This window comes from Cynocephalus volans, chromosome 1 (genome assembly GCF_027409185.1).
Source record: "Cynocephalus volans isolate mCynVol1 chromosome 1, mCynVol1.pri, whole genome shotgun sequence".
In the NCBI taxonomy this organism is placed as follows: Eukaryota; Metazoa; Chordata; class Mammalia; order Dermoptera; family Cynocephalidae; genus Cynocephalus; species Cynocephalus volans.
In genome coordinates, this window is record NC_084460.1 from 181654995 (window position 1) to 181681691 (window position 26697).

General features: G+C 42.7%; 1 pseudogene; it reads left to right on the forward strand.

Annotated features, from left to right (window-relative positions):
• Nucleotides 1-337: 337 nt before the first annotated feature.
• LOC134365750 (small ribosomal subunit protein uS13-like) lies at nucleotides 338-10546 on the forward strand (annotated as a pseudogene).
• Nucleotides 10547-26697: the final 16151 nt, after the last annotated feature.

The following is a 26697-nucleotide window of genomic DNA, read 5'->3' on the forward strand; positions in this document are numbered from 1 at the left end:
TTTGAGTCAAATTCAGGATTTATTGACATTGACACTGAAAAGTGCTTCAACCTTTCTGGAAAACCATTTGGCAATATGCAACTTATTTATAAAGGGTCTATAGTCTTGAACTCTATAATTCCATTTGGAGAAATTAATTCCTATATTAAAAAAGATAAATTGTATAAAGATGTTTAAGTTGGAATTGTTTATGATGGAAAAATATCTGGGGAAATGAGGCAAAATGGGGAGCTTGTTCTCTACAAGAACAGCTATCGTTCTCTCAGTACTGAGTGCTGGTTTATCAGCACCAAGGGCAAGGAAGCACAAAAAGGTTTCCAGAACCTTCTAGAACTGCATGGAACTCAGCATAGCTGAAGCACAGGTGGTGGAGGGGGAGGATCAGAGGGCAGCAAATGAACAAGACATTAAGCTGGAGAGGTGAGCAGGGGTCAGATCTGGGGGTGGAGGAAAGTAGACACCATCCTGTAAGAACCAGAGATTTCTGGAAGGAAGAGACTAGGTTATGACTTGGGAAGGCCACTCTGGGTGCCTTGCAGTGTGTGGCTTGAAAGGAGGACAGAGGGGAGAGGAACACAGCCTCCTCAGCTCCTACAATCAGAACTCAACCTTGAAATCCAGACACTTTTTTGTGCTCACATTAGAAAGTTGAATTAAAGGCTCCCTATGTTTGATCTGATTCTTTCCCTCCACATAAATCCATCAAAGGGTCTTGTTATATAATTAGATGGGCTGTTAAAGCTTGACCTCAAATGTGTTTTAACTTTTCAGTTAACTTTTTGAGAATTCAGTTTTCCAATTTTGCAATGCAGTGAAGTTGTAACTTTGAGTGTGTTTGCCGTGAGAGATGGTGTGTGGGCGCCACCATGGTTCCCTGACATTTACAGTAGAACGAGCACCTGAGGTGGGTTTCCTTGCACTGGAGGGAGGAATTATGTTAACCACATGTAAAGCAGGTCTCTAAGAAGAAAGGAGCCTTGTTCCTCTGCATAACTGGGGCTGAACCGCAGGACAGGACATATTCTGGTCTGCCTTTCCAAACCCTCCACCAGGGCCCAGAGCCATTTCAAGTCCAATTTTACTTCATCTCTTTTTACTTTAATGTTCCTCCTTTCTGTTATATCTTTGCTGTATAAGTTTTCAAATAACCTCTAACCAGTCTTATTTAGTTACATTATGGGTTGCACAGGTTTCTGTGCGCTGGCTAGAGAACCAATATGGCATTGTCTCTGTGGGAAAATGCCTTGCAAGCATTAAATAGCAGGCTCACAGAGATTTTTTTTGGAATAAAACTTACTTTTGAAGTTGGAAGAATTGCTGTGTAGGAATCGCCAGAAATCCTGAAAGACTGGGGGCCTCAAGTAAGAGCCTATTTCCTTTAAGTTATTTTAAGATAATAGAATACAAACACTAACACACTAACGTCACCTTTATTTTGTTGTGATTATTTACATATTACCATATCCTAGATTAGAAACCCACTTATGGCCATTTCCCATGGGAAAGAATATCCTGAGCTCCCGACAGGAAGGCAGGGGCTGGTCTTTCCTGGCTTCCTGCTGGTCCTTGCCCTGCAGTCAGGGTTTGAAGTCTGAGGTGGGGAGACAACCATGGCAGAGCAACGTATGGGGCTGGGGCGCAAGGAAGGAAAAAGTGGCTAGCAGTTTAAACACATCCTATGTCTCAGCAACTGTGGTAGCTGTACACAAACATCATCTTCTTAAATTTCTCTTCTTGGCTATGAGGTAGGTATCATTTCCATTTCACAGACGAGGAAAATAATCTCAAAGATGTTAGAGACCTTGCCCAAGGTCATCAATTCATTCCTTTCAGGAGCAAGTCTTTGAATGCAAAGATCCACTCTAAGGGGCCTTGGGTGGAGTTTGGTGTAAGCAAAGGGGCTGGAGGACGTGGTGGTGAAGGTGGTGGGAGGGCAATCCCCTGGCTTCTCCCAAGGGCACTGCCCAATCACAGACTGAAGTTGAGGGGACAGAGGGCACGGAAGGGCAAGTCCTATGGCCATGTCCGCTTGGGCAGCAGAAGTACCTTAAGCCCCCGTATGAGTTGAGTTTTCAGTAAATGTGGTGCCTGTAGACATGTTAAAGAAAACGGGTCAGTCTAGACGATCCTGGATAGTAAAAAAGGCCCTTTCCTTTCTAAAAATGCAGAGTTAAAAAAAATTGTTGTAGGTAAAAAATAATCTGGAGAAATAGTGAGAGAACTAATTAAGTAAGGGAATAATAATTAAGAAAAAAGAAAGTATTTTTGGCACAATAATTCTCTGTAAGACTAGAGTAATTTGCTTCGGCATATAATTTTCATTAGTTTAAGTACCAGTGGCATAAGAGATCTGGTAAATTTGGAGAAAACACCTTAAGAACAGGACTTAAACGACAACCTCTTGGGCAATGTGAGTTAAGGCTATAAAAGCAACTTGCCTGACGCGTCACATTAGCACCCCGCCACTAGAAAATAGAGCAGGCCATCCACACCCTCCACACTGTATGGCTCAAACTCTTTTGTAAGTTACACTCCACACTGCCTTTGTTTGTAACACATTTTTTCTGATGATACATCTCTGTCTCTTGATGATGGTGAACTTTTCTTTTTGAATATGTGAAATCAAAATATAATACATGAAGTGCACAATCAACCTAGTAATACTATTCTAAAGCAAAAATAGAATGTGACCATAGCCCACATCTAATTTTCTCATGTACTTAGTGAACTTGCTTCAAATACTATTTGAAAAGATTACTTTTAGCATAGTGCTAGAATATGCCTTTGTTTACAGACATTATGTGACTTTGAATAAAATGTTTTTTAAAAAATCCTTTCCCCAATCACAGACTCAAGCAAGTTGCAAACTTTAACAAAGGCTCACAAAAATTAGTAACAATGATGAAGGGTAAAAAGGATCTCTTCTCAGAGGGCGGTTGCTTTATAAATGAATGGAACATGTTTAAATATGCCAAAACATGCTTTGGTTTTCTGACATAGCTGCAAAATTATCCTGAAAAAATAATCGATTATATATATTCTATAAAAATTAAACTTATATCTACCTCTTAAAAATAAGTATTATGTTAAAACATGAATGTACTTTTAATTAAAGAAATCAGATTTCCCTAATAGTGCCAATCAATTTGTTTTAAATTAGAAATATATAGGAACACAGATAAAAAAAATTTAATGATTTAAAAATGAATCATTAGACAGTTTAATTTGGAAAATTACGACAAACTGCTTTTACGTGCATGCCTATCAAAGACCTAATTTAATCATCACTAACATAATTGGTGACTAAGAAAAGGCATAGAATGATCAACCTGTTGCAAGAAGAGCCCTCCCTCTTTTATCACTAGGGAAACACAGTGCCCAGCTATTCTGAGGACAGGCTGGAAAATCTGCAGAATTCACCTGCACTTTATCTGAAGGGCACATAGAACAACTGCAGGACTAGAACACGAGCAGTTAACGCCATTATGTCACAGAGATTTTACAGGAACCCAAGTTAGAAAAGAGGAAAAGGAAGGTAGAAACTCACAATTCCAAAATTTGAAGGTATATGCCAAAATCAGTATACCTACATTAAATGAGTTTTCTAACACATCCTTGGGTCACTCTTTACCAAACCTGGCCCTGGGGTCTCTCAGAGTACGTGGTCTGAAGGAGCCTCTCTCTGCAACAGCTACCTGGCCTTTCACTGCCATCCAAGCCTGGGGGACCTCAATGGCCCAGCTATACCCTCGGTGTGCTCAGTGATGCTCCACAAACACAGGTCTTCCCTTGGCCTTGTGTGGAGCTGCTACACTCGACTCACTAGTAATAGCACTTTCTGATTCTCTCCTTTCCTCCTCTTCTCCCACCCTCCCCGTCTCCTCTTCCATTTGTTTTTTGAACTTCTCATACATGCCAAATTGGGATGGTCCTGCTCTCAAGGTGGGCCCACCTAAAAGGAAGTCAAACCTGGAGCCTGCAGAATTCACAGTGGGTGAGAGAGAAGAAAATGTAAGGTGGAAGTGTGTTTTAAGAGGCATTTAACATAGAAAGATCGACGATTAGGACTTCCTAAGCACAATTCCACCAATGGGAAGGACACGTGTGCGGAAAATCTTCTCACTGAAGATTAGAAAAAACTGAAGAAGAGGCGTTGAGACAGCAGGGTGCTGAGAGACAACTCTGTGACCCCACAAGGTGTCAAAGATATCATGTCATTTACCCCTCAGGACAACTCTGCGAGGTAAGCGTTATTTTACCTATGAGCAAACAAACTCAACGAACTTGAGTGGGCCCAGCCCAGGCCTGTCGAACACCATAGTTTGGGTTCTTTCCATAACACTGCGTGGGATCATTAACTCCTGGTTACTCTGACTGAGCGAGTGAGTGAGCAAGAAATGCAACATGCAGGACAGCTTGAGGAAGATTCAGATTCAAGTCCAAGAGCTCAACAATGTAGTTTACCTGAGGGAGCCACTCAGTGATACGGTTCTATGATCCCATAATTGTCCTAGTTCTTCCTTCTGTTTCCCAATACAAGGACAGGGTTTTGCACCATCTTTGTTGGATTAGTGCAATAATTAAGTCCCAGAGCTCCCAGGCTCACACCTGTACCACCCCACCCTAGGAGCCATGCCCTCTACCTGAGCTGTTCTTTCCAGCAAGAAGAATTGGAGCCCTCCCAAGGGCAGGGCTCTGGAGAGCTTCCAGAGGAGACTGTGACAAGGAAAAAAGAGCCCCTGGGACACCATCCAACTCAGACATAAGTCCAACTGTGGGGTGAGTGGCTATTACAGGTTCCAGGCTCGATGGCATTTTCCTTTTCCTTTATTACCAGCACCATGCTCTAACTAACTGAGCTAATTGGCCATGGTTGTCTTACTTTAAATCGGTCTGATTGTCTTGAATGCTCTTAAATTCTAAGAACACACAGGAATAATGATGAATTTTATGAAAAACAAAAGCAAAACTAGCCAGCAAGTAAAGTCTTTAGAAGAAACAAATTACAGCAAGCTGAGAATAATGCACAGCACTGGAGACATCTGCACATTTTGGTAAACATACGTGAATGTTGTAAAGTTTAAACTGGGTGGAATTTCCAGGAAATCTAATTACTGCCCAGCAGGAAATTTACTGCAGCCAAATGAATTTTATAATACAAATGAACATGTGGGAGAAGACCCAAAGACACCTAATGGATTATATTTTCTTCTTTGGTTAAATTATATGATTTGGTTTTTAAATGACTTGATAACTCATTCATTCACTCATCACACACACATATAACATGGCAAACAACTGTGCTAGGAGGTGGCAAAACTAAGATGGTGTCTTCATTCCAGAAGACTAGAGGTTAGCTGGGAAAAGCGTCAACCTCAGCTGAGAAAAGGCCATTTGGAGGCCAGCAGGTATCAGCTTGGTGCAGAATGAGGGGGGTGAGGATCCCAAGTGGAGCCAACAGCAGCTGCCATTGCACAGCACCTGTGTTCTGGGAACCCCGAGCAGTCTGCACCACTGTGCAGATGGGCCAGACCTGTGCGGATGGGCTGTGCTGGGCAGAAACATAAACAGGAGCCAGATGAAAGGCCTTATTTGCAAAGTAAGGATTTTGAACTTTATCTCATAGCCAATGGACAAGTGCTGAAGAGTTTATAAAAGCAGGGTAGGGAGACGATTACATAGATCTCTAGAAAGATCCTTCAGATAGCTAGGGGTGCTGGAGGGTGCCAGGGGGGCATAGGGATGTCAGGTGGGAGGAGGCTGCACGACTCAGGCAAGAAGTGTTCTGAGAAATCAAATTAAGGCAATTGTGGTGAGGACAGGAAAAGTGGAAACAGACTGAAAACATGTTTAGCTGTGAAATCTACAAAACTTCTGGCTGAATAAATGGGGTGAGAGAGGTGTCAACAATATCTCTCCAGTTTCCAGCACAAACAACTGAGTGGATGGGAGAGAACAAAAGGGGAACAGCAGGTTTGGGAACAGACCATGGCTTGATTTGGGGCACACAGAGCTTGAAACGCCTGTGGAATATCCCAGTGGAAGGTCTGCTAGGAAGGCAGACTGGAGCCCCGTGGAGAGGCATGGATGTGCCAGTCAAGCGATTATTAAAAGTCGTTGAACAGGACAAGGAAATAGAGAGAGCTAAGGTCAGAGTCCAGAGGACAACGAACATAAAGGCAATAATTCAAAAACGTGAAAGATCGAGATGCACGTTGTAGAAATATAAGATTTTTTATCTTCCTCCACCCCTGTATCTCTCTGACTGCTGACAACTCATGATGACCTCCCCTCAAACCAAAAATACATAATTTGAGTAAGCAAATGAGGACAAAATGCTGGACTCCATGTTAAATGAATACTAAGGACAGGCAAAATCTGGAAAATAAATCTCCACCTTTTTCAACCTAGAACTAAGGTAGGATATTAGATTGAGAACTTTGGGAAGAGGAGGGATGAAAGGAAGACATCAGAATTGTCCCTCAGGGGGAAGTTAAGAAATGTATCAGACCAGAGGTCAGTGGGTCTCCTGCTGTGAGCAGCAATCAGGAGACCCCCTAGAAATCTGAGATGGAGCAAACCACATATTCCTATCATCTCTCTACTGAGCCTGTTTGTCTGTGCACAGCATTCCCAGGCAGGTGGTTGTCATGGGGCAGCAGGCCACTTCTAGTCTGGGGCAAGTCCTGGCATCTGCTCTGGTCTTGGTGGCCTCACTCTGGGCCCTTGATGTGCCTGCTCAGAGGGGAAGAGAAGGCCCCCCAAATAACCGTAAGAGTTGGGGAAGATCTCCTGAGTCTCATGGGTCCTCTGAGACGTCTGCCCAGGCAGAGCTCCTCAGGCATGTGATAGTGTTAAAGAAGTCATCTGTGCCTTGGAGATTGGTCCCTCCTGGCTGGCAGTGCTCACACTGATGCCGTGGAAAGCACAGAGCTGGGTTTAAAGTCCTAACTCCAGTGCTGGGTTGTGTGATCCCAGGCAAGGCCATTTAGTCTTTGGACTCCTGGTTCCTCACCTGAATAACAAAAACAGCAAACAGATGAAAAGCCACCCAACGAAAAGAGAAGGACTTACATTTGGTGATTCTCAAACGTGGCCTTAGAGATTTTAGTCTGTTTGGGAACCACTTGGGGAGTCTGCTAAAAATGCAGCACTAAAGTCACAGAGCCCAGATCTGTGACCACAGGGGCCTGGAGTAGCACTGAGGCATCCGAATTTTTAATACGCTTTCTAGGTGATTCTGACAAACAGTGAGATTTGGGAACCACTGGATTAAATGACTAAAATCCCTCCCCCCTAACGATGTATGATTCAATGCAGGTATTTAACAAGTGCTCGAGACCAATTCGATAACCATGACCTGGAACCTAACACAGTGCAGCTGCATTACTTAGACATTACCTATGCTTGCTGATGAATAATTCTTTCGCTTTATGAAAAACAGAATAAAATGAATTAGTCAGGGGTCCTAAAATAGACTTCTGTCTCCCACTTCACTTAAGTAAATTTTCTAAAACTGACACAGTGTCAACCACTTCCCCAAGCTCAGAAGAGGGAGGTGGTAGGCTGGCAGGTCTGGGCCATGAGCTCTAATTCCATCTGGGCCACTGGTTTGCAATTATGACCCTGAGCAGAAGAATTTGCTTTTTTCTTTTAAATTGCCTTTCCACTCTGTAACATAGAAAGTCTCCCACGGCTGCTGAGAAGAATGTGTATGGAGTTTGCTACCAATCTGACTTTCCCACTCATGCCAGGTGTCAGGGAACAGAGGGGAGAGTGTCACATTGCATTACTTTCAGACCCAAAGTATCTGCACCACAATTGCTCCACCAGCTCCAAATAAAAGAGAAGCTGACCAAGGGCTCCCAAGGAGAAGGGAAGAGGCGTGTCTGGCTTCCATGGGCAAAGGTGTCTAGCTTCAGGACGTCGAGAGCCACCTTATCTACCTTGAATATGTTGAAAGCGCAGGCTGGTCTGCACAGCCTGAGCAGCAGTTGCAACTCCCTTTGGCTAAACCTGCTGGCACTCGGGCCTGATAACGAGCAGGGTCAGCATGAATGGAAAAAATGACAGTGTGTCCTTCCACTTTCCCGAGGCCCTGGCTGATATGGAAACTGGCTGGCACAGGCAGTGATGGAAAGTATGAATCTTTTCTTGCCTGGGGTTGAATGACTGAAGAATAATCAGATCAGGGCTTGTGTTAAAATATCACTGCAGCTCACTTGACCGGCTATTATCCAGTCACGTCTTGCGGGCTTCAAGAATGACATGCTGCAACCTGAAGCAGCTGTAGAGACAGTGCTTGCAAAAGCAGGAGCAGGCCGGGCTCCTTGGAGCTGAATCTGTGAGGTGAGATGGGTGTGGTGATTGCTGGCATAGGCACCTAACAAGTGCCCGGCCTGACTCCTGGTGCTCGTCTTTCAGCTCCTCACAGTGGTGCAAGGCTCACCACAATCCTAAGAGGTATGGAGTCTTTGCCCTGCTCTATGACTGAGGGGATCCGGCCCCAGAAAGATCAACTGAACGGTTCAAGGTTGCAAGAGCAGGGGCCCAAACCCCAAGCCCTGTGAGTCTAACAGCACCTGCAAACTCTCCATGCTGGCTGAGTTGTGTGCACGGTCTCATGCACACTCATGCTGTAAAACAAGAAAAGTCTCAGACAGGCAAGAAATACAGGGCTGTTTGTGAACAGGGACAGGTGAGAAGGAGAAGAGTTTTAGGCCAAAAGTTCAAAAGTGGCCCCTAGACAAGCACTAGGAGAAGAACCCAGAAAAAAATACAAGCAGTCAGCAGTGAGTCGGGAATTCTAGGCCCTTCCAGAGATGGGCCCAGAGTTGCTCCAAAGATTCCTTGGTCTCTTTTGGAAAGAACCACTCAAAACGCCTTCTTGGCTGGAAAGTTTAAATAACCAAAATATTTGAGCCCCCTTAATAACTGTTTTTCTAAAGTACATTTTAGAATTGAAGGATACCTATTCCAACATCCCAACCAAATCAAGATGCTGCTTCTAAGGTCCAAACTGCTTCCACTTAGACCAGGACTGGGTAGAATAAGAAAGATTAAAAGGAAAGGTTTATTCAAATATGAAGCTAAGTAAAAATGGATACCTCAGAGAGGTGAAACATGAATTGATACTGCCCCCTAAAGATCTTTCCAACCTGAGAAATATTATTCACACCCTCTCTTTCCTCACACTTGAAAGGCTTTCTCAAATCTACCAAGATGGAGGAAGGAAGAAGGAGGAAAAGATGGAAGAGGAAATTCCCGGTCCCTAAGCCCCCAGCTCTCCTCTGTCCATTTGCTAAACTCTGACTGTGACAGTCAAGCAAGGCCAAAGAAAACCAGCAGTCATTCCCAGAAGTCAATGCCATCATATCTGAAGAAAAGAAATAGCTAAACATGAAAAGCCTCTATTGCTTACAGGCCCTAAAAAATATCAGACATAATCAGGAGACACTGCATGAGTTTCAATACAGTATTAATGAAAAAAATCTTTAAAAAAAAGAAAGGAAAGTCAGGACATGGCTCCACACGAACCGAGAGGGAGGGTAAGAAGGGTGTCCCCCACAGGGCTGCTGCACGCTTGCAAAGCAAGTGCCATTCCATGTAAGTCACAGAATCGGACCAGCCTCGTCAGTGACATCCCAGCCCTGAGTTTATTATCAAAATGCCAACAGGGCCAATCTCTTTGAAGCCAGATGAATCATTTACCCTTGGAGGTAGCTTCTCAACCCACTATCCCAGGCAAGGTGCGTCCTGGGGACACGGTAGAAAATAGTGCAGGTTTCTCCCCCGGACTGCTTTGGACCAGAAGAGGGGCCTGTGTTCATTAGCTTCTGCTTCTATCTGGATTCTCGAGGACAGGGCTGCCCAAGACAGCTTGGAAGAGCTGTCTGGAGTGCCCCAACCTGTGACTGTCATCATGCAACAATTGGTTGACTTTAACCTTTTGCTCATATTCTAGAGGCAGAAAAATCTCATGCCTTATTTCAAGTAATCGCTACTAATATCCCTCCCTGTCCCTCAAATGATATCAAGAAACCAAAGGATCCACAGGAGGCCTACACGTCACCACTGCTTCTGCCGCCAGGTCTCTAGTGATCCCTGATAAGTTCCAGCACATTCTGCGAGTACTCAACACCAACATCGATGCGTGGTGGAAAACAGCATCTGCCATTACTTCATTAAGGGTGTGGGATGAAGAAACACTCACGTGATGTTGAGGAAAACAGATACTGACCTCACCAAGAGGGCAGGAGAACTCACAGAGGATGAGGTGTAATGTGTGATCACCATTATGCAAAGTCCACGCCAGTATAAGATCCCAGACTGGGTCTTCAACAGACAGAAGGATATAAAGGACGGAAAATATAGCCAGGTCCCGGCCAATGGGCTGGACAATAAGCTCCATGAAGATCTGCAGTGACTGAAGAAGATTCAGGCCCAGAGAGGGCTGCACAACTTCTGGGGCCTTCGTGTCCAAGGCCAGCACACCAAGATCACAGGGCGTCATGGCCGTACCCTGGATGTGTCCAAGAAGAAATAATCTGTAGGCCTTGTCTGTTAATAAAGAGTTTCTATACCTAAAAAAAAGAAAAGAAAAAAAAAAAAAAAAAAAGGAATCCAAAGGAAAATCAGAAATTCAGTTATGCTAGAAATATCCAAAATGTCTCATTCAGAGTAAAAGTACCAAACAACTTCAAAACAAAATGATGAAGAAAAATAAGAAAGCTTCCTATACCAGAGTATTTCTCTTTCCATGTTTCTACCAAATCTAAGAAAACAGACATTACCTTGGTTAAAAAAAAAAAAAAATTACCTTGTGAAAATAAAACTGCATAATTATAGTTTGTTCCTGTGAATAACTCCTCAAATACATTCTTCTTGCAAAGGTTTTCTCTTACTGACCCCCTCTTTTTCTGTTTCTGACTGCAGTGGAAAATGACACTCCACTGTGAAATATAATCCTGTTGATATTAACACCTATTAAGGTTTTCATCAAATTGCTAGGTGAGATGGTGTAATTAGAGACAGCCAGCAGGGAAATTACAAAGGATGCAGAGGACATCAGCCCGAAGGAGGTAAAGACCAAAAAGATCTTATATTCCTTTTAACTTTGGATCATGTGCTAACAAATTAAAGAGAGCTCACAAGCCAGGCTTATTCAAACCATTGCAGAAGCATGTACCTGCTTGTCTAGTGACACAGTCTTTTTGAAAATAAACCTGTACCCCATACACTTTCCTTTCTAAGTCTGACTTTCACCAGAGGATTCATAAAAACATCCTGAATCCAACTAACAAAATTAAATGCACTCTAACCATTAGTCCTTAACAGCTTCAGGTAAATGTGTGGCATTAAGAACTGAAGACAAGAATTATTTGGGTGTCATGTGATATGCATTCAATGGATACTTCTGTCTGCTGAAAGGGCAATGTTTTAATATTTTATACAAACTGTGCACTTTATTATAACAATAATTTATACACTATTCTTGTTTGAATCAAATTTTCTCTTTTTCTAGGAAAGTTAGTAACAGGATTTCAAAAAAGTTGCATAATTTCTGAAGATTATCTAAGATTTCAACTTCAAAAGAAGAGACAAAAAGGAGAATCTTTCCCACTGGTTTTAAGATTTTAGCATAACCTTCATCCTAAAACCTGACAAGGATATTATAAGAAAGAAAAATTATTGGCTTATGTCTTTCATGAACATAAATATAAAATCCCAAAATGAAAATAATAGTAAACCAAAGCCAGAGTTATAACAAAGTATACTTTACCACAACCAAAGAAATGTGAATGTATGTCAAAAGACCCATAGGAGGATGTTACTGCAGCATTATTATAGTACTCCTAAATGACAAAACATCCACACAACCAACAATAGTGGAATGATAAATAAACTGTGATAGATTCATACCACAGAATAAAAACAATAGTGAAAATGAACCAGCTACTATTACATGTGTGATGGAGGTTATTTTGATCAGTCAACTTAGCTGGGCCACGGTGTACAGATATTTGGTCAAATATTATTCTGGATATTTCGGTAAGGGTGTTTTGGGATTATATGAACATCTACATTGGTGAATTGTAAGTAAAGCAGGTGGCCCTCCATGATGTGCGTGGGCCTCATTCAATCAGTTGAGGGCCTGAACAGAACAAGAAGACTGCCTCCTCCAGCAAGAAGGAATCCTGCAGCAGAAGGCCCCAGACTGGAATCAGCTCATCCCTGGGTCTCCAGCCTCACAGCCTACGCTGCAGATTTTGGACCTGCCAGTCTCTATAATTGCATGAGCCAATTCCTTAAAATAAACCTTTCTCTATAGACACACATATCCTATTAATTCTGTTTCTCTGGAGAGCCCTGACAACAAGCAACAACATGGATGGATTTCATAAAGATAATGCTGAACAAAAGAAACCAGACGCAAATAAGGAAAAACATGTTTCCATTTATAGGAAGTTCCAAACAAGCAAAGCTAACTCATGGTAGTGGAGAAGGGTGGGTACCGTGCTGGGGGTGTGGCATAACTGGTGAGAAACAGCTGGGGATGGACATGAGGATGCTTCCAGCTGTGCTGGCATTGTTCTGTGTCTTGATCTGATATAGTTGTGTTTGTTTTGTAAAAGCTTCATCAGGGTTATGATTTGTTTATGTTTCTGTATGCATGTTATACTTCAGTTTAAAAAGTATGACTTTTGGGGCTTGCTGTTTAGCTCAGTTGGTTAAAGAATGATGTTATAACCCCAATGTTAAAGGTTCAGATCCCCATACCAGCCAGCTGCCAACAAAAAGAAAAAAAGAAAAAAGGTAAAATGTTACAGCCACTGTGGAAAACAGTATGACAGTTCCTCAAAACATTAAAAATAGAATTTTCATATGATCCAGCAATTCTACTTCTAGGTATATGTCCAAAAGAATTGCAAGGGTCCTGAAGAGATATTTGTGCAGCCATGTTCCAGCAACCCACGTGTCCACTGATGGAAAAACATAATTGTGGTATATACACACAATAGAATATTATTCAGCCTTAAAAAGGAAGGAAATTCTAACACATACTACTACATAGCATAATGTCCTCATATTTCACCTAAGTGAAACAAGACAGTCACAGAAAGACAAATACTGTGTGATTCCATTTACATGAAGTATCTAGAGTAGTCAAAATTATAGAGACAGAAAGTAGAGCTCTGGTGGTTGCTGGGGGCTGGGGGAGGAAATATGGGGAGTTGATATTCAATGGGTACAGAGTTTCAGTTTTGCAAGAAGAAAAGAGTTCTGGAGATTGGTTGTACGATGATGTGAATATACTTAAACTACTAAACTGTACACTTAAAAATAGTTAAGACGGTAAATTTTATGTTATGTGTATTTTACCACAATTTTAAAAAAGTTTATTAAGAAAAGAGCAAAGCAGAATGTAGTATTGTGATCACAATCTATAGCCAATATATATTTAAAATATTACCTGTCTCCCCCATAAAAATATACATTCCACGAGGGTAAAGACATTGCTTTGTTTTCCCTTGGGTCAGAATGATCCAATAAATATCTGTTAAATGAACAAATGAATGAATAAATGAATATATAATGAGCAAGTTTCACAGGGTATTAACTTTACTACTGTGATCCAGAAGGGAAAAAGAACTAGAAACCCACCGAAGAAAATGTTCTGAACTCCCTTTCCCTTTCTAAACCACATCTCTTTAAGTGAGTGTTTCCTTCACACTATCCTGAAACACTTTTTTTATGTTAACAAACCTCCTCCCATCCCAGCACCTGACCAGCACCCAGCAGCCTTACTGGATTCTGATATGCCTGGATAAAGCACATAAAGGAATCTGCCTTATCAGGCGATTCCTCCCACCACAGCCAGGTGCTAAGGGCTGATCTGTCACATTCTTGATGTTCCCTGAGTTTAGGGCCTCAGAAGGAAGGTGACAAGAGGACTAGAAGACATCTTTCCTATACTTGAGAAGTTTGGAATCTCACAGGTATGTAAAACTACGTCACTGTTGAAACATAAATTCTATCTCGCCAATTATAGCTGTATATTGGAATGATGAGAATGACTGGATTTGGATGGTCTAGAAATTTGTGGGTACAGTCATATTCTATGTCTTAATCTGGGCGGAAATAGTAAGGGTTTGTTGATTGGATAAAACCCCTGTGATCTGTGCACAATGATGCCCATGTAGTGTTCAAAGAAGAAACCAAAAACAAGACAGAACCTGGATCCAGGCCTCACTTCCTGAACACCACCCAACCTATGCTAAATATATACTTATGCACCTACTGTGTACCAGGCACACTTCTAGGAGCTGGGATGGGTAGCGGTGAAGAAAATGAAACAAAACCCCCGCCCGCATGCAGTTCACATTCGGCAGGAAGGGACGGAAAATAAATACTACATAAAACACACAGTGTGGTGTGGAGGGGAGGGGGAATGACTGAAATAGGATGGCCAGGGACGGTCTCCCTGCAAAGGGGACATTTGAGCCAAGACCTGAAGGAGGCGAGGCCGGAGCCCTGGCTCCCTGGATGGAAGCTATTCCAGGAGGAGGAAGAGCCAGCACAAGGATCCAAGCATGTGCTGTCATGGGAACATGACCCAGAGGCAGGGCGTGAGGGGCCCTGCGAGCTGCTGTAGGGGTGCCCCCTACTCGGCAGGACATGAGCAACTGTGGAGGGTGGTAAGGTGGAGGAAAATCACAGCTGAGTTTCAAGCACAACTATTTTAAGACTAAGTCTTAAAAGCTTAAGACTCTTAAGACCTTAAGTCTTTTAAACTGCTGCTAAATTCCAATTCAGTTAATCAATCTATCTAGATTAAAGGGCTTTGAGATCCTCACACAGAGGATCCTACAGTTGTTGCACAAATACCCAAGTGTACATGATCTTAATGGGTCCACAGAACTTAAATATCACCTAACTCGACTCACTCTCCCTTCCCTGCCCAAACTGCAAAGCCAGGGGTTACAGAGCACACTGTACCATGCCTGGGATTCAAGCTACGACAAGTGCCATCAAGATGTGCTCACAAACTTGACCGTGGTAATCGTTCTGCAATGTGTAAGTACATCACATCACATTGTACACCTTAAATACATACAACTGAATTTGTTAAATATACCTTAATAGAGCTGAGGGAAAAAGCTCCATCAAAAGTAATGAAGAAGTGCTCTCCTCTTGGCATGCTGCCACAATTTCAGGTGTGTCACTGCCAAACCTTTCTCTGTCTGGCTTTAGATAAATGAAAGAAAAATGATGGGGAGCCTGAAAACCTGAGAAAACTACCCCACTTCACCCAAATGTCTGCACTTCCGTTCTGGAGAGAAGTTCTGCTTGAAGGCGGCAACTCCCAGCCTCGCAGCACACCTGGGCACAGGGCGTCAGGACCACCCTCTGCCCTCGTTTGCACGTAGCACACACCTGTCATCGGCACAGCTTTCAGTCGTTCCTGGTGATGGTCCCAGGCATACACCCTCACTCTTCTGGCACTGTTCTCTGACTGGGCTAAAAAAAGTTCTGATAAAACCCAAGGATCACTATTGGGCTGCTGCTCTTTTGAATATAAACACTGGCCAGGAAGTGATCAAAGTTCAAGCAGCGGGGGAATGTCCCATTGTCCCAGCACTAGGATTAGATGGCAAGTTAATACAACGGGACAGTTTGTACCTTCACACACCCACACAAACACTTGACCTCCTCTTTCACCCAGACCCCCTTCCTGAGGCCATCTAAATGCCTGCCATTATTCTATACCAGGACTCCAAGTCTATAAGGAGAGAAGCATTTATGACTGACCCACATTGATTTAAATTGCCTTCAAAAGTGAACAGAACTCAATCATGTTACTTGCGTCTTCCAATTCCAAGAAAAAACATTTCTTGGCTGAAGCTGCTTTGCCCCGTCCAGATTTTCCTACATATGTCTATGTTCTCTAATGATTAATTTGAAGACATCAATCTACAATTATAGGAAAATCTCAATGGCCTGACTAAATTGGAACACCAGGAGGGTGTGGGAAAGGACCGTGGTGCTGTTTCTCAAGTGCACCTGGGAATAGGGGGACAGAGGATGAAAAACTGGGCCCTGGGCACTCCCAAGGGCTTCAGGACGTAGAAGACCTGTGGGCACAGTGGTTGTATGCCAACACTGTGCAGAACTGAAAATAATCATCTTGCCTGCCTTCATTCTGAAATGAGTTACATCTCCCCTCACCTAGAGTATAATACAATTTGACCCCTGTTTACACAGACTAAAATGTCATATGATGCTCTCAATCTTGCTTTAGTCATGGAGAAGCTCGTTATGAGCTTGTCTCATATGAAAAACCTGATCACAGGGAGACATTACAGTGAAGCACCGTTAGCTGTGCTACTGGTCAAAATGCTCAAATATTGGCAATTTCATGTGTTTCAGCACAGTATTAACTAGCCTTGATCCCCCCCCCAACCCCCGATCATGTTCACAGGGTGCCTACAAATGCAGGACAGGCACAACTCTTTTCACCATGTGCAAAGCCCATCCTCGTCCACCCGTCTCAATACACTGTCATAAATCATCAAATATTGAATTTTCATGGACAAGCTTTGGCTTATGACATGGGCCTGAATCACAACCTTCCTTTCGGGGAAGTTATGAGGGATGCTGAACACCTGCTACCTTTCACATTTACTAAGAAGGCCAGGAGCCTGTCTCTGAGGCAGGGGAGGGGGCACGGGCAGCCTGAATTAGACCAATGGGACCTGCTTTGCAGAGGAAGAGACAGCCTGCCAGGGTCTGCGGAACGGGACCAGAATGTGCTATAAGGTGGGCCTGAGGAGCTCCAGCTGCTAAGCCAGCTGACGCCTGGAGAAAGGATCTGCATGGTTTTCAGAATAGGAAATAGGTTTAATAAATAAACAAATGGAAAATGTCTGGAAAACTGAACCAGATACAGGCCCTACCCTCAATGAACGGTGTTCAGTCTAGAGGAATAGTTTATGCTGTGGGTGACCACTGCTCCAGACAGACTCAGAATTCTATAATATGTGCAGGAAAAAAAATTTCTAGTTTACACTTGTTTTTTTATTACAGGGTTGGAGGGATAGGGGATGAATGAAATCGAATTCCCACCCTCTTATTCAGCATTACAGGCAACTGAAGTGATTATTTTCAGAGCTGTTGCAAAACAGAAAGTGGACAAAGATGTCACACATTGATTGATAACACTAGAGGAATTTCTATCTTGATGCTGGAGTTGGAAAGCAGCCCTTTGTGTAAAATAAACAGTCCGATAGCTGAACGGTAAAGGATGTGAACTGTCAGTTTACAAGAGGAAAGAGAACTAGTAAATAAGCACATGGGAAGATATAACAATCCTGCATTCAGAGACACAGCTGAAAAAAAAAATGAGAAAGTTGCATGGAAAAGAAGTGGAGAGGCAGCCCTTTAGGGAAGCCCCAGACCCCCTAAAATCAGTTAGTTGCATTTGATGGGCATAGTGCGAGGAGTACAGGGTAGAACAGGGTTTGGAGTCAGACCTGCAGGTGTAAAATGGCAGGAACAACGAGTGCAGACCTCACGGGGGTCCCAGGTGCCAAACTAAATAAGGGACCGGGTGGAGAAGCAGCAGCAGGTGGGGGTTAAGGATGTAGACTCTGGAACAAGACAGCCTGGGTTCAAATCCTGTCCCCTCCCCCAACTCAGCAAGTTCCTTCACCTCCAGACTTCACCTTAGTCATGCCATCCATAAAATGGGGACAATAATAGTATCTCCTTCACAAGGACTGTGTGAACATGAAACTGTCACATACCGAAGCACTTACCAACGGTGCCTGGCACAGAACAAACACTATGAAAGGGCTTACTTATGCACACACCCAGAAACCATTTGCTATAGTGACCGGCACATAGAAGGTGCTGAATAAATGGCTGGGGAAATTCACTATAGCCATTTCTGTTCTGGGGGTGTGTTGGGGGTCAGCAAAAGAGGGTCATCAGGAGGGAAGAAAAATTACCTTGTTTTTAAACTCTAAGAAAGTGCTTCAAGGCTTTTCCCTGTGGCTTTTCCCACATGGGGCGGGGGGGGGGGGGGGGAGACAAAAACAGCAACACCTGCAAAAGTAATAGAATCCTAGTAATTCTGTGCTCTGATCAAGCTGAGTTTGACCTTTTAGCAAACTGCTGATTCTCTGCTAAGAGTGTACACAACCCATCTATTCATCACAAATTTCAGTGTCTGGGGAATGCACCCCGGAGCCCAGGCTCTGCAGGTGGTTGCTGTTACCTGAGCCAATACAGAAGTCCATACTGAGAAAGGGAAACTGTGGGATTTGCTCGGGTTCCCAGGAGGCAGGGCTCTTGTCCCACCTGAGGAGCTGATTTCTTGACTGGCAAACAGATTCAGACGTGAACACTGCTTTCGCCAGCCACCGGAGTGGTACTGCCCCCCTGTGTCCACTAATGCGCTGTCTGGACAGCTCTGATAAAGGCCACAGGGGCTGGACAGGCTGCCCCAAGGAGCCTGGGACCCCCCTGCATCAGATAAAACAGCCACCCCTCTGCAGAGCCAGGACACACATATGACAGTGGAGTCTCTGGGGACCTCCAGTGCAGCCCATCTACACACACATAGGTGATGTTCCCCAAATATGCCTGCATTGAGGATTCTTGCAGAGGAGCAGAAGGGACCCAGCCTGCATGCCATCTGCCTTCAGAGCAGGGGATCAGTCGTCTGGGTGTGAATCAGAGCTGAGAGCTATGGAGGGTGTACTGGTGAGCCAAGCCTCCTGAGCACTGGCCATCTGTGGACCTGGGCAGTTTCTACCAGAGCCCTGTGAGGTGGCTGTAACGACGATCCCCCATCTCACAGGTGGGCCAACCGAGGCACCCACAGTCACACTGCCAGGGAGCTGCAGAGCTGGGATGAAGCCCTCTAAACTGCGACAGATGACCTTCAGACACGAGTGCAGGACTTCCTATCTGCCAGAAAAAGCAAAGATTTCTCTATAGGGAAGTTTACTCCTGCTTCCTCCGAATGACTGACTGGAAGGGAAAGCCCAGAATAACAGGGTCCCAAGTGACCAACACAGGGGACCCCCTGGGAAAGAGAGCAAGAGCCAGCTGAAGTAGGAGGAACTCAGAGTGACTCCTGAGCAAGGCCATGGCTCCTACACTATTGAGACACCCTACCTCCCAGCTGGAGTCCTGGCTGAGACCTCTCAAAGGCTCTCCTTTCTTTATTCTCCTTTGACTCCCTGACTTGTGGCAGGCCAGATACTTGTAAGGGGTAGAGTCATCACAGGAACAGGAGCAACTCCCTGCTACCATGCTGGAAGCACAGGTGTTTAAAATCTTTTAGAAAAAGGACCAGAAAATACACTTAGGCCAAAAGGGCAAAGTACTAACACTCCCTGAGAATGCTGGACCACAAGTGCAGTGCCTCCAGAGAGGCAAACCCAGGACCTGACAAACACCCGGGGACGTTGCCTCCCTGCCCTTATCTCGAGAGAAGCTTTGTTTGCACTGTGAAGCCAAGTGACTCAGCTGAAAACTCAGTAAGTGCATTGGCACTTGGGTCAACCTGCACTTAGTGAAGATGTCAGGGGGCTCAGGCATGTTTACTGTACTGTTATTGGTCTGCATACACGGGACTGTGGTTATTGCTTGCAGAAGGGAAATGGGATGTGAGGTATAAAGTGGGAGTCAGGTGTAGCAAGGAAAGCTCCAGACTGAGAATAAGGAGCCTGGGCTGCTGGTTTCTGTTTAGTCATGAACTTGCTCTGTGATCTGGGGCCAATCTCAACCTCTCTGGGCATGGTGAGTAGACACTGGGTCCATTCTAGCACTAACTTTCTATCCTTCCATGAAATGAATGAGGGACCTGTGCTGTCCAACTTGGTAGCTACCAGCCACACGTGGCTATTTCAATTAAAATTAAGGAGACTTAAATAAAATTAAAAATTCAGTTCCTCAGTAGCACTAGCTACATTTTAAGTGCTCAACAGCATGTGATGATTTAATTTAAAATGAATTAAAATTAAATAAAGTTTAAAGTTTGGTCCCTCAGTCACATCTGCCACATTTCAAAGGCTCAGTGGCCACTTGTGGCTAGTGGTTATTGCACTGGACAGCACAGATACAGAACATTTCCATCATCCCAGAGAGTCTACTGGGCAGCACTGAGACTGTGCAGAGTTGAGACTGTGCAGATGGAGACATGTGGTTTACATTAATGCTCCCGAAACCACCTCTTTAAAGAATTGTGTGCTAGGTTAGAGCCTATATAAAGTATTGAAAGACAGCAGGATATATTTGGTGTGCAAAAGCAGGTATATAACAGGAAAGTACATATCAAAGATAACTGAGGTGAGTTAAAGTACCATGCAGCCACATCAAGGTTATGGTCAATGGTAAAACACCAGCACGCCTCCATAAGACAAGGATGTCCATCTGGTTCCTCTATTATTTAATGGTGAAGAGTCATTTGGACAAGAGAATAAAGCACATACAAGTATTGTGAAGAAGATGGAATATCATCATTATTTGCAGGTGATATGATTTTACATCTGGGAAATGCAAAAGAATCAACTATTAGAAACAGTAAGAGGCTTTATATAGGAGGTTGGCTACAATGTTAATACAAAGAAACAACAATTTCCTTAATATGAAAGTAGAATTAAGTGTAATGGAATAAAAGATCTCATATTTTGATACATTTCTTAAGTTTACATAAAAACTTATGTTAAAGGATTAAAACATAAATACAAACTAAAGAAATAGTAAGATCTATATAAAGAAAATTTCAAACCTGCACTGAATGGCATAAAAATATTGAAACATAATATGTAAAGGTGTCAATTCTTCCTAAGTAACTCAATAAACCCAAAGGAATATCATTCGCAATACCAATGGGTTAGGTTGTTCCGTTTTGTTTTCATTCTTTTTAGGGGAGTGGAGGATAGTTTGAAAGTGACAGAGTAAATCTAAAGTTCACAACAAAGAATAATCAAAGGACACTGCCCAGGAAATTAAATACTGAAAAAGAAGACCGGAGGAGAATTAGCCCTATTCATTGTTAAATAAGACTAAAATGTAAGGCCACAGTCATGAAAATAGTATGAAACTGGCTCAGAAATGGACAAAAAGGTCAACAGAAGAGTCATGATACAAGCATGTTTGACCATTTAGGTGGTATTTCAAATCTGCAAAGAAAAAAGGACTGCTTAGTAAACAATATTGGAACAACTTGCAGGTAACACGCAAACAAGAAAACCAGAAACCTAACACCTTTTACCAAAATATCCACTGAATGAAAGACAAACATAAAAAATTAAAATGTGAAAAGTACTAAAAGAAAACATACCCCTGTACATCTTGGTTTAGGTATAAGACAAACCCAGAAGACAGGAAGGCAAAATTTTTGCATCTGAACTACAAATAAAAAGAATACAAATTTCTGTGGGGTAAAAGCACCGTAAAATCAAATGTCAAATTGGAGAAATATCTATAATATATGTGATAAGGTACCGATTTCCTTAATTTACAAAAAACTCATAAATTCCTTAGACCAAAAGCTCAGCAGAAAGTAGTAAAAGATATAAACAATTTGTTTACACAGAAAAAAGCAAGAAATGACCAAAAGCACATTAAGATGGTCAACCTTATTCCTAACTGAGGAAAAGCAAATTAAAACAAGGAGATACCATTTTTTCATGTATCAAAGATCGTGGCAATGTTCCAAAATGATTTATAATCCCCAGTATTGGCAAGAATGTGGGGAAAAAGGAACCCTTATGCAATGCTGATGGTAATATAAATCCGGTATAAACATTTTCAAGAGCAAACTGACAGTATCTATCAAAATTTAAGATAACTATCCCCGCGGACTTGGAAATTCCACTTCTAGAAATGTACCTCTCAAACATGTTTATGTAAGTAAACAAAGATATATGTATAAGACTGCTGCTTGCAACATTGTTTATAATAGAAAAACAAAAACAAAACAACAACCCCCCCCCCCACACACAACAACCTGGCAACGACCTAAATGTCCATCAATAGGAACGACTGGTTTAGTTGTATGTTCTTATAATGAAACATCAGGCAGTCAGTCATCAAAAGAAATGCATTGAGTCTATTGGAAAGATGTCGACAATATTTTAAAAAGGCAAATGGCAAAATAAAAGTATAGTACTCAGTATAATGCTATGTAATATTGTACACATACATACATAGTATATATTTAAATGCATAGCTCTTCATATACATCATGTATGTTTATACATGTGTATGAAAGGGTACACATAAAACTTAGAGTCTATCTGTAAGGAACAGGCTGAGAGAAGATGGGAGAATTTTACTAAATGTTTTTATTTTTATTTTTTATGACCAACTATTACTTTTATAATTACTATACAAATCATAAAGCAATCTAAGCAAACGTGATAAGTTGGTGCTTAGCAAATGGTACTATTATGAGTTGTGCTCTGCAGACATTTCTCCCTAATGCCATTAAATAGCCTTAACAGGCACAATGTAGATCTCTACAACTGGTGGGTAACTTTTTGCTGAAGTCAGCTTGTAATGGTTGTGCTCTGGGGAGAAGCTTAAATAACAGATAAGTTATCCTGAACCTAAAGCAGAGAACTGGCTTTCTGAGTCCAGACCACACTATACTAATGCGCCTCTCACTCCAATCCTCAGTTTCCCCAGTATCTCCCTATGAAGCAGTCATCTCGCAGTACCATAACTGGGGACAGACTGTTGGGTGACATGCCGCTGCGAGGGTAAGAACTGAGTTTTTTTAAAGACTGGCTTACTTAATTAAAAACACAGCAGGGTACTGTGCACTAAGCAGACAGCATGCTTTTCATTAAGGAAGGTCATCCTCCCCGGCACAATCTAATGGAAACCAGGGCAGCACTTAGAGATAAGAAAGATCACACGTTGCTTCTGCCCTCTTAGGATGAGATATGGCAAAGAATGACCAGTTACCTCTGTCAGGGTGCTGTAGGCTGGCTGGTGTAGTAGGTGGAGACTTAGCAAATGACATTTTTCACTGCTGTGTTTCTGAAAAGATCTGTTTGTCTCCTAAAATGCATTCTAAAAACAGTGAGAAGGAAGGGGAGGAGGGAAGGGAAATGGGGGAGAAAGGAGAGGAGAGAGGAGGGAGGAGGGAAGAGGGAGGAGGGAGGGAAAACCTTACCACTAGACAGCAGCATTTTTCAATTACAAGGTTGGGTTTTTATCGTGGAGGAAGACTGATTTCTTGTTATCAACAATGGTTTTATGCTTTAGAGGTCATGGAGTTTTTCATATTCATTATGCTATTTGAGATTTATTTTTAAAAACTGTTTAAGCGCTTAAATTGTGCTAAGTTACTCCTGGGAAAATAAGGCTTACTATTTAATGGACTTAAAAGAGCAGTATTTTCATTTTTACAGTGGTGTTTTACTTCCACTGCTCCACAAATATTTAAGTGCCTGCTCTGTGACAAGCACTGTCCTAGGCACAGGCTAGACAGCAGTGAGCAGTATGGACACTGTAATCTTTGCATTTTCATAATAATTTTAATAAAATTGCTAAACTGTACTAAACACTACAAGCCTGGTATTATTCCAAGCCCTTTACTTGTATTATCTCCTTTCATCCTCACAATAGCCCCATAAGGTAGGTACTTTTATTATCTCACTTTGCAAATGAGGAGATCAAAGTTCAGAGAAGTGCAGTTTCTTGCCCAAGATCACACAGCTGGCTGCTGGCAGAACTGGATTCAAGTCCAAGCTGACCTGGCTTTGGGGCTCACTGTTTTAACCGCTGTCTAACAACACGTACAACTTTACACTAAGGTAGGTATTTGTCCATAAAGAAGGGTGGGCACATCTTCACATTTTTTCACTGCCAGCTGAGCCATGAAAATTAAAGTTAATAATTAGCAAGAAAACCTGCAAGTAGGTGATCCTGCCGATGCAATCTCTGTGCTATCCAGTACAGAAAACAAAGGAGGATAAGAAAATAAATGAACAAACAAAAATTAAGCAGTGACCCTATATAAAACCTCTAACAACATATTCATCATAATTAAAATGAGATCCTTGATAAAGACCAAATAAGTATTTTCTGAGTATCTCCTGTCTTCAGATACTATCACAAACATTACCACATTACATTTAATTCTCACAGTATACCTAGTAAGGCACAGGTACCTCCTGGACCTCTTTTTACAGACACAAAGATGAAGCTGCTCAGAACCTCAGGTGCAGCCCTCAAGGAGGCCAGCAGAGATGGCCTCATGTCAAGCCACTAGTGCAGCACATAATGCTTCATGCTGTCCTCTGCAGAGTCCCCTCCACCAAGTGCAGGAAATCATCCCCACAAACATACGAGCTCTCCATCCCCCACCTACCCTGCCCTGTATCTAGTTTGAAAGCTACACCTTGGATTCGCCTATCCTAGAAAGAGACCTATACAAATGAACCCTGAATCACATTCCAAACACCTGCAAGTGTTTCCAGGCCACTTCGTGAACTGTAACCCAGTGAATTTTTCTGACCGGTGGGTGGTCTGCTCTTAGGGACTGGAAAGGAGTTTTACAGACTGCTGGCCCAGACCGAGACCCACAGGTTAGGACATGTGAGTAAGGCCAGCATCTTTATGAATTCCCCAGAATCTCTCAGCTTCAGCCCAAACACTGTCGCTGCACGGCCCGAGCTGTGGTAATTCTGGAATCATCCGAGGGCGGGGGCCCCCACCTGAGAGAACAACTCCCACCACATAGGTCTGGCTGCCTATCTACTAGCACAATCTTTTCCTTTTCAAAGTAATCTACTTAATAACCTCATATCTGAAGCCCCCTCAGAAAATTCCCATTATCTCCAGAAAAAAGGTGTGTTTTCATGAGTGAGTTCTCTCTTTGTATTTCTCTATGTTGATAATTGGAGTCATGTCCCAAATAAGCTGCAACAAATCTGAGAATGTGGCAGAAAATTTACAAACTTGTGCCAAGGTACAGTTGGAGTAGGAGGGTCATTCCTTAAAAAGTCTCCCCTTTATGGGAACAAGGAGCTCTATTTCATTTTCTAACCAAAGAGGGCAGCATCACCAGCGGTAGGGAAAAGATCCACTGGGGAAGTGGCTTTCTCACTACACGGTTTTCTGCTGGGGTCTCTCCACTTTAAAGTTTCAGTTACAAACTTCTCTTTATAATAGTTTCTTTGCAGCACGAGGCATGACTTTTCTGTTCTGAAATGCACTTTTCTGTCTTTGATGCCTGAAATAAAGTCGAAGTCAACCAACAGGATCCACTGCAGAACACACATGAGGTTACTTCCCCCTGGTGGTGGCCTCTGGACTTTTGAACATCAGACTAGCTCTGAGTTCAGTGCTATCTCTGTCCCCTCCACCAGCAGGGAGACTGCTCTTTGGCAGCCCCCTAACAGTGGCATGGGGACAGGCCTTCCCCAGGTGTTGTTCCAGCTGGCTTTCATTCTAGAGGTCCTCCCTGTTATCTGTATGCTCCAGATTCTTTCGGATGGGGGTGAGAAAGGGGAAGACATTATTTTATACGATTAAACGAGTAGTGTAAAAATCAGTGGCTGTGAGAAAGGAGACCTGATTTCAAGTGCAGTTCTGACAATATCCCATAAGTATCCTGAGACTACTTCATCACCCCTCTTAGCCAGAATTTCTCACTGGAGGATGAAAGGTGAGGATCGGAGGGCCCTTCCTGCCATGGAACTTTGAGAACCTGAGTCAGGCGTCCAAAAACCACGGGATTCTATGGTACTTATTATTTTTACAAAGGGATAAGTCTCCATCTAGGAAATGGTCAAATAACTGTATTTAATCTTAGAAGGCTGTAAGAAGGATTAAATGAGATGAAGTACATGAAATATTTGGCACAAATGCTAAGTGCTAAATAAGGTAGTTGTCCTTAATTGTATAATTACTAATAATGTAATTTATCACCCAAACTTGAGTGAAAGGGGGTGCTACTAATAATTTCCCTAGAACACCTGGGATAAACCAGGATTGACAAACTGGGACATGTTGTCACCCTATCAGTAAGTAATAGCTATCACAAAATTTGGAAGAGTCATCAATAATTGACAGACTTTTAAAATAACATTTCATTCAAGTGTTCTGGCATTGTGAGGCTATCTTTGGCAAACTTTCAAGCAGACAGAATTGGTGCTACAGTCATTTAAACCATCTCTGACACAGAGGTCATCTCAGATCAGTCCAATGTAAATGTCCATGACCAATTAAAGACTCAAAGTTTAAGTGACAGAAATTTACCTCCTCTCTAGCCACAAACTAGCAGATAGTCCTCCCCCTGACCAATGTAGGACACGGCAGGGTATGGGTGAAAGGCCAGGGAAGCTGGACGAAACAGAATTAGAATCACACTGGAGAAATTCCCTTTTTGAACAAATTCCTACCTGGAAGTCTGATTTAACCTGCAGGGTGTGGGGGAGCAAGGAATGACATCACAGAGACTGTCTAATACAACCTGCTCAATGTACAGAGGAAGTAACTGAGGTCTTGACAGGTTGAATAACTTGCCCAAGGACATGTGATTTATTATTGATCTATTAAGTTCTTTAGTGCATATTTACATGATGCACACAATACCAAAAAAATTAATTTTGTATCTTCCCTGTTAGCCTGTAAATTCCATGAAGGGAGAGACGGTGTCTATCA